The sequence below is a fragment of the Drosophila rhopaloa genome, unplaced genomic scaffold, assembly GCF_018152115.1.
Source record: "Drosophila rhopaloa isolate 14029-0021.01 unplaced genomic scaffold, ASM1815211v1 contig_155, whole genome shotgun sequence".
In the NCBI taxonomy this organism is placed as follows: Eukaryota; Metazoa; Arthropoda; class Insecta; order Diptera; family Drosophilidae; genus Drosophila; species Drosophila rhopaloa.
This window is the reverse complement of record NW_025335034.1, coordinates 10338166-10347171: the sequence shown is the minus strand read 5'-3', so window position 1 is coordinate 10347171 and position 9006 is coordinate 10338166. Positions and strand designations below refer to the sequence as shown.

General features: G+C 37.7%; 1 protein-coding gene across 1 annotated transcript in view; it reads left to right on the top strand.

Annotated features, from left to right (window-relative positions):
* Positions 1–692: 692 nt before the first annotated feature.
* Positions 693–9006, top strand: part of LOC108042472 (protein doublesex) — a 72434-nt gene continuing 64120 nt past the window's right edge. Inside the window, exon 1 of the mRNA XM_017120783.2 lies at positions 693–1595. The gene's annotated coding sequence lies outside the window, so the exon portion shown is untranslated. The remainder of the gene's footprint in view (positions 1596–9006) is intronic.

Here is a 9006-nt window from a genome sequence, read left to right as displayed (position 1 = left end):
TATAACGGCTGACGATGAAAGGGACCTTTGAAAGTGATAAATGCGAGTGCGACACACGCAAATCGATGTGCCCGGACGTGGCATAAATATTCAGGGCAGGCCACGCCGAAGCTCAGCTGAGTGGTTCGACCTATATCGTCGTCGGCGGCTAGACGTTAAAACCCGATTCTCCCATATCTGGCGATTCTTCGGAGAAGAGAGTCCAGATTTACGATCGACATATGCAGGCGGAGACGTCAATGGACGGCAACAAAGTTGCTCCACTCGGGTTTGGTTTCTCGCAGAGATTTGCGAAAACACATGGAGTGGCCTGCGAAGAGAAAATCGGTTAGAGAGGAAGAGCTTGGTCAAAGAGCAATGCTTTCAGCATTGTGGGGCAAATGCACTTTCCGCTCTCGCAGACCCGCTCCCCTCAATCACTCTCTTTCTCCCAAGATGCCTTTTTTGTGCTCTCCAAATGCCAATTTTTGTTAGAGCTTATTAGTTAGCACGAACCTAGCTAATATCATAAATATTTATATTTTTACAAGCTTTAATAGTTGTTATATAAATGAAAATACATTTTCAAAAACTTTTTTAATCTTTTATAAAATTTAATACAAAAAATAGTATGCAAAATTATTAAGCGTATCAATTCTTGATATGGACAAGGTCCTACAGTTATTTTAAAAGTTTAAATAAAGCTTTATGTTAATTACTTTTGGAAAGCCATCTGAGTCACAAGTGGCACCATCTGTTGGAGGACCACTTTTTGAAATAGGGACTATCGGGTATCTCGCGTTTTGGGGCACTCACATTTAGCACATTTTTTGCTTAATCTAGATGTGTCAACCTTTGCGATGTGCAGAACGTCCAGCAGTCGTGCGAGCCGGTTGCTCCCGTAGTCGTATGTTTTCTCGCAGTGCACCAGAGTGCAAAAAGCAAGAGCATTGCGACGTCAGTCGGTGACGGTGTGGTGTCGTGGGCCCGTCGCTGTGCCAGCAACACATGCTCAGTTTAAGGTCCACCCGTCCGCTTGCGCGTCCGCCGTCTATCCGTCCTCTCTGCCCGCGTGGTTGGGTTTTGGTTCGGTCGTCGGACAGGTCCGGGTGCGAGTATCGTGGCTCCGCAACCAGTTTGCTCGCACTGATCGTCCTTTGCGCTCGTGCACGTCGCTCTGCTGCGTTTCGCGCGTTCTGCGCTCGAAATCGCAATCTCAACTGAACTGGAGCGGTATCAGGTCCAAAATTCTGGACGAAATATTTTCTAGTTGGCGTGCAGTGTCCGAAAATATCTCTGGTATGCGCGGACCTACAGGGAACCAGAACGAACCGCGAGTGCCATCCTAAACAAATTCGCTGTTGGCTGCAGTTTGTACAGTTTAAGATAGCTAATAAAATAAATAAGTACAATTTTACCGGCTCCACACTCTCACTCTCAGCGTCGACCGATATCCGCTCCGAGAGCTATTCTCTCTCACATTGCTTGCATAACCGAGAGCAAAAACTGCGGCTACACACCTCGCGGAGGCAGATCGCTGATGCAGATACAGATACCGCGTCTAGGAGTGGACCTGCAGATACTTTTGCGAATTCATGCAATTGGCATTGTCTCCGGTAAGTGAACAATGAGTTATGACCGCTCTGCTACCAAATGTGGCACCCCCTCCCCCCTCCTCCACTTGTTTTCCCACCCTTTTACCTGTTTTGGGGGCGTTGCAAACTGCCTTGTAATTGCCTGACATAAATGCTCGTGTGTACAAGGCTTAATGGCGATAGCGGCAAGTACGCTCTGCGATTGCCATCTACAACCGCAGTTGACGTCCCTGGGGCAGGTAATGGTGGGGTGTTCGGGGTCCGAACTATTGTCTGGCTTCCAAATTGAACAGGAAACGAGCAACAGGTCGTGTTTTACAGCCGCACTCGAAAGTCTCCCGCGTAGCGCCATGGCATTCTAGGACACCATTAGCATGAAATAGGCGATTGCGCAGGCGGTGATAGGTGATGGAGCGTATATGGCATATTGGACCAAAGTCCGAATAATTATGAGGAAAATGCAAATGCAATTGCGAAAGTCAACTTGCTAAAGAACTCGTAGTAAAGGCTACGAATTCGTATTTAAATAAAAGTTGAACACAAGCCGGTTCTTCTCACTAGTAAAGCTTACAATTAACCACAAGTGTTACACTTATAAAACTACTTTTATTATCTTTTTCGATCCAAACTTCCAGAGTATGCTTGATATAATGTTTATTTATTTATACTCATATACAAATATTCAATAAAGTAAGCTTTTCGTTAACTGCGACCCAAATGTATACAGCCATTCTTTAATAGAAGTGTAATTTAAAAAATGGTGGACTTTTTAAATGAATAATTTTAAATACTTTTCCTTACGTCCCGTTTTAGAATTACTACTAATTAAAATCTGTTCAAAGGAATTTAAAATGTAAAGGCTGTTTCTAGATGTATTTCTCCGAGTGCACATTAATATTGATCTTTACATACTCAATACATTTTTAATAGTCAGGGGCTAACTTGCAGTTATCATATAAACGACTTGAGGCGCTTTTATAACGCAAGAGTCCCTTGGCCCATTAATAACCTGAAGTGGGCTCTTATCGGGATCTCTTCCGCTTAAGACAAATTCATTGAGCAGACATGCATGAGCTGCGCGTCTTTTATACCCACCTGTAATTAATTAAAATCCGCTTCTCTTTTCGCGACTAAGACCTCGTGGAAAAGCTGTTTCCCTTGAAACTTTGCATTTCGTCCCCCAACTAACCCGTCACATAATTAGCAAATATTGAATCGCCATTCCCCTGATAGGCCCATGTCTTGCTCTTTCCGAGGCTCTTCTGGGCAATTCTCTCTCTCTGAGTCTCTCCTCAAATACAAATTAAAAGCGACATGCAAGATAGGCGATCGTGTGCACTTTTTAAATACAGAGCCAGAAATAATAACGTTGTGCTGTAGACACCGGGGAGGCGGTGGTAGAAAGGGGCGGTGGTAGCACGAATCGTGAGACCCGTTATCAGCACATCTGTCAAACTCAATTTACCCTATTATTTAATACAGGGTTTTTAACTCTTTTGACTTCGAAATTAAGTCATTATGGTTAACCGAAATAAAGGCAAGCAAAATCTTCAAGCCACTTAGCTAATACGTAGAAATCATTCATCAGTAGGGGCTTTCCTTTATGTCACATACATATATTGTTACCTTATCTCGCCTTTATTCGACAGAGAAGTCGGACAATCGTCAAACATTTTAAGTAAAAATATGTTTGTATATATGTAAATATGTACATACATACATATGTATATATATTTGTACGGTAGACCAGATGATAACAGAAGCTAACATCAGCACGCCTAAGTTTTGAAACATTTGCAGTCATACCGAAAGTTGCCAACCAGTCGTCCGACCGGCAAGATCTTTTAACCTTATTAGCTCACACTGGAAACATAAGGAAATACAATTTGAAAAGTTTTATGTTGATAGCTTTGACACTGCGCAAACAAAGTACGAATTTGAGAACAAACATTATCGACATTAACAATAAAGGAATCAAACTTCGGCAGGCCGAAGTTTATATACCCTTGCAATTATTACAAAACGACTACATTTCGATTTATATCCCATATTACTAAAAACATGCATTTGGCCATCGTTTTAATTAAAACCATAATTCCATAATATTTAAATATTATCAAATCCCAAAGAACAACAAAAACAAATTAAAAACGAGGACGGAAGCTAACTTCGGCAAGCCGAAGTTTTAATACCCTTGCAGCGAAAGGAATAAGGTATACATAAGTAAACTAGATTTGCATCGTTTCAAGTCAATTGCTTTTATACTGCAAAAATGTCATACATAAATAGAAAAAAAGGGATACTTTCGCAGCCTTTAACAATTTTTCCTATCTTCTTTAAGATATAGACTTCCGAGCGGCAAGCGCTTTTACCCTAATCAAGATATGCGTAAATAAATAAGAATTGGAAAAATATATGTTAGTAGCTTACACACTGCGCGAAATATTCTGATAATCATCAAATTTGGACCGATTTCACCCTATTGTTCCTATGGGAGCTATAGGATATAGACGTCCGATCGGCACGCGCTTTTACCTTGATCAATGTATGCATAAAAAAATACGATTTGGAAAGATTCATGTCAATAGCTTGTATACTGCGCGAAATATCCTAAAAATCATTACATTTTAACCGATTTTACCCTTTTGTTCCTATGGGAACTATAGGATATAGACGTCCGATCGTCACGCGCTTTTACCTTGATCAAGGTATGCATAAAAAAATACGATTTGGAAAGATTCATGTCAATAGCTTTTACACTGCGCGAAATATCATCAATTCTTGCAAGATATATCCGATTGTTCCTATGGGAGGTATAGGATATAGACATCCGTTCGGGGCGATTTTCAAACTTGATCTGCGTACACATGTTTTAGGACGAGTGTGAAAGTTTTAGATCGCTAGCTTTTAAACTGAGCTCGCAAACGGTATTGAAACAGACGGACAGACGGACAGACGGACGGACGGACAGACGGACAGACGGACATGGCTATATCGACTCCCCTATTGATCCTGATCAAGAATATATATACTTTAAAGGGTCAGAAACGTCTCCTTCACTGCGTTACAAACTTCTCACCAAAATTATAATACCCTCTGCAAGGGTATAACAAGAAAGGAAAGCTAACTTCGGGCGGAGCCGAAGTTGATATACCCTTGCAGAATACTCTGTAAATTATATTCTCCAAAATTATTCATATGATGTAATCTTAATATTCATAAAAATCCCAACTTCCTAACTTTAAAAACACCAAAGTTATGGCATTTCCAATCGTTCAGTTAAATGGCAGCTATAGGATATAGTCGCCCGATCCTTATGAAATTTGGTAGGTTGGATTGATTGGCCAAAAATAAAACCCATAGAAATCCCAACTTCCTAACTTAACAAACACCAAAGTTATGGCATTTCCGATCAATCAGTTATATTGCGGCTATAGGATATAGTCGGCCGATCCTTATGACATTTGGTAGGTCGGATTGATTGGCCAAATATAAGACCCATAGGAAATCCCAGCTTCCTAACTTTACAAACACCAAAGTTATGGCATTTCCGATCAATCAGTTATATGGCAGCTATAGGATATAGTCGGCCGATCCTTATGACATTTGGTAGGTCGGATTGATTGGCCAAATATAAGACCCATAGGAAATCCCAGCTTCCTAACTTTACAAACACCAAAGTTATGGCATTTCCGATCAATCAGTTATATGGCAGCTATAGGATATAGTCGGCCGATTCTTATAAAATTTGGTGGGTCGGGTTGATTGGCCAAATATAAAACCCATGGGAAATCCCAGCTTCCTAACTTTACAAACACCAATGTTATGGCATTTTCGATCAATCAGTTATATGGCAGCTATAGGATGTAGTCGGCCGATCCCGGCCGTTCCGACAGATATACTGCGTGCAAAGGAAAGAAGGGTGTGTGCAAAGTTTCAACTCGATAGCTTTAAAACTGAGAGACTAGTTCGCGTAGAAACAGACAGACGGACAGACGGACATGGCTATATCAACTCAGGAGGTGATCCTGATCAAGAATATATATACTTTATAGGGTCGGAGATGTCTCCTTCACTGCGTTGCACACTTTTGACCAAAATTATAATACCCTCTGCAAGGGTATAACAACAAAGTTCTAATTTTCCCTTGCAGAGGGTATTATAATTTTGGTCAGAAGTGTGCAACGCAGTGAAGGATAACAACAAAGTTCTAATTATACCCTTGCAGAGGGTATTATAATTTTGGTCAAAAGTGTGCAACGCAGTGAAGGAGACATCTCCGACCCTATAAAGTATATATATTCTTGATCAGGATCACCTCCTGAGTTGATATAGCCATGTCCGTCTGTCCGTCTGTCTGTTTCTACGCAAACTAGTCTCTCAGTTTTAAAGCTATCGAGTTGAAACTTTGCACACACCCTTCTTTCCTTTGCACGCAGTATATATGTCGGAACGGCCGGGATCGGCCGACTATATCCTATAGCTGCCATATAACTGATTGATCGGAAATGCCATAACTTTGGTGTTAGTAAAGTTAGGAAGTTGGAATTTTCTATGGGTTTTATATTTGGCCAATCAATCCGACCTACCAAATTTCATAAGGATCGGCCGACTATATCCTATAGCTGCCATATAACTGATTGATCGGAATTGCCATAACTTTGGTGTTTGTGAAGTTAGGAAGTTGGGATTTTCTATGGGTTTTATATTTGGCCTATCAATCCGACCTACCAAATTTCATAAGGATCGGCCGACTATATCCTATAGCCACCATATAACTGATTGATCGGAAATGCCATAACTTTGGTTTTTGTTAAGTTAGGAAGTTGGCATTTTCTATGGGTTTTATTTTTAGCCAATCAATCCAACCTATCAAATTTCATAAGGATCGGCCGACTATATCCTATAGCTGCCATATAACTGAACGATTGGAAATGCCATAACTTTGGTGTTTTTAAAGTTAGGAAGTTGGGATTTTTTATGAGTATTAAGAATGCATCATATGAATAACCAATCCGGTTTTGGAGAATATAATTTACAGAATATTCTGCAAGGGTATATCAACTTCGGCTCCGCCCGAAGTTAGCTTTCCTTTCTTGTTTTTACTTTTAAATCTCAAATCAAGACCTAGCCTACGCAAAATTAGTAAAAATCTTTTGAACCGACAAAAAAAATTTTATTTAGTTTTTTGTCAACTTTTATTGTTTTAGAATTCATCTCAATAAATAATTAGAATGCTTTAATTGGAAAACGACATTTTTGTACTTATTGTACAATTTTCCTTGTAACATAAAGATATTCAATAATAACTGTTATTTATACGGGAGATTATATCATTTTTTTTGTTTACTTACAAAATCTTTTGAGGAAAATGAACATGCCTCGGCTTAGAATTGAATATGGGCCGGCAAGCAGTCTACACCCTTTTGATGGTGGCACAAGTACATATTTTGATCGAAAATACGAAATCGAGTTGTAGAAAAATATTTTCGAAAATGTTTAGAAATGGTAAACGGATTGATCCTATTTATTAATAATACAAATATAAAGACAAGCATTCTCAATATATTCTGATCGAGTTTAAAAATTTGAGAAAAATGAGAACCACTTTCCGTTTTCCTTGAAATAAGTAAAAAATTTCTTCAATGTGAGCCTTTATAGCCCAAATCTGTACCCTTATTTTGATAACTCGAATACTGAATTTCAGAACGCAAAAATTTATATTTGAAGAATTTTTGTTTTGAATTGTAATGAGAATATTTTTTTTTTATTTATAGGTGATTGAGTTGGTTTTTAAATGACCTTTTGAAATATATGGAATAATTGATAAAACTCCAGGTCACACGTTGGTTATATTTTTATACCCTTGCAGAGGGTATTATAATTTTGGTCAAAAGTGTGCAACGCAGTGAAGGAGTCATCTGGGGATGGAAAATCGAGTTTAATCAATAAATTCAATTTATATTTTAAAAAATATTATTTTAAAATTCGTTTCTGTAGGCTTCATAAAGATATTTTGGTTTACTTAGAAAGATTTCATAGATACCAATTCCAATTTTTTTTTCGGCCAATGTTCCCCTATTATTGTTTTGCTTTTCGGTTTAAGGCTGATTGTTAGGTGACTATTTTTTGGAGTTTCAAGCTTCACCTAAAAACTAGGTTTTTTACTATTTCAACAAATTAGTTTACCAAAATTATTTGTTTTTATGATTTTTGCTTATATTTAAATATTATATAATATGCCTTCACGCAATAAAAACGCTTAAAATGAAAAACAAATACTGTACAAAATAACCGTAACTTACAATATCAACATATATTATTTTATAATAATTTCTTATAAAATAAATTATTTTATGTTCTCCTTTGACCGAAATTGAACAATTTTATTAATCATTCGCTGGTTGTATTCGCACTCATGCTCATATAGAGCGCGAGCGGTCAAACCAAGAACAGAATGTAGCAACCCAAGCTGAAGTTAAATGCATTCTATTTTTAAATTTGTTAAAATAATGATATAAATCCTTGTACGATACATTCCCTTAAAAATAGGAAACTATTCCCATTTTGTATATCTCAGAACTAATTTTAAGGAAACACTGGCTTAAAAAGTTGTTATTCAATTTTTAATTATTAATTATTTCTTAATATTAAGTGAACATTTTTCTTATTATTTCTTAAATCATGTTATTATGACCTTCTTTTCACCAATTTGGTGATGCATATTTAAACTGATAAAATTATTCAAAATTAGTCAAAAGTTAAAAACCTAAAGTCCTTCAGGTTTTCTGAAATTTAAAAGAAATAGTTTCGGTCATTTCTGAAAATTCACCAACCTCTTAAGACGCGTAATTTCAAAAGGAATACTTCAAGTCTAAAAAAAAACAGCTTTTATTTTCGAAATTTTGAGTTTTAATCTTTTACCACTATTTCTCCTGAACAATTTAATTTTCGTAAAGTCTTGGTAAGTACACTACTTTTTTTTGTAGCGATTTCTTTCGATTGGTTAATTACCCGTCATGATCGGATTAATCACTACAAATCATTGAAGTAGGCGGAACAATAATTCTACAAAGTTGGCTTTCTTTCTTGTTTTTTATAATAATAAATAATCCTAAACAACAAATAGATAATATACATATGTACATATATAGTTGATTAGAAACTTATTTTTTGGACGTTGCACAAGCCACTGGAAGACCAAATCAGCCCAATGATATCGCTTATCTACAAAAGTGCACATCACTCATACGCCCTTTCGAACGAAGAAATAACCAAAACAAATGCAATAAAATTTGCAGCACAAAGCGGGCGAGCGAAAAGTAATTAAACAAGACGGAAGGCGAGACCGAGTCGAGCGCACTGCAACGCTGTCGAACTGCAACTCAAACGAGTCGCAAGGCGACTGCAACCGGCAACACAACTACACACA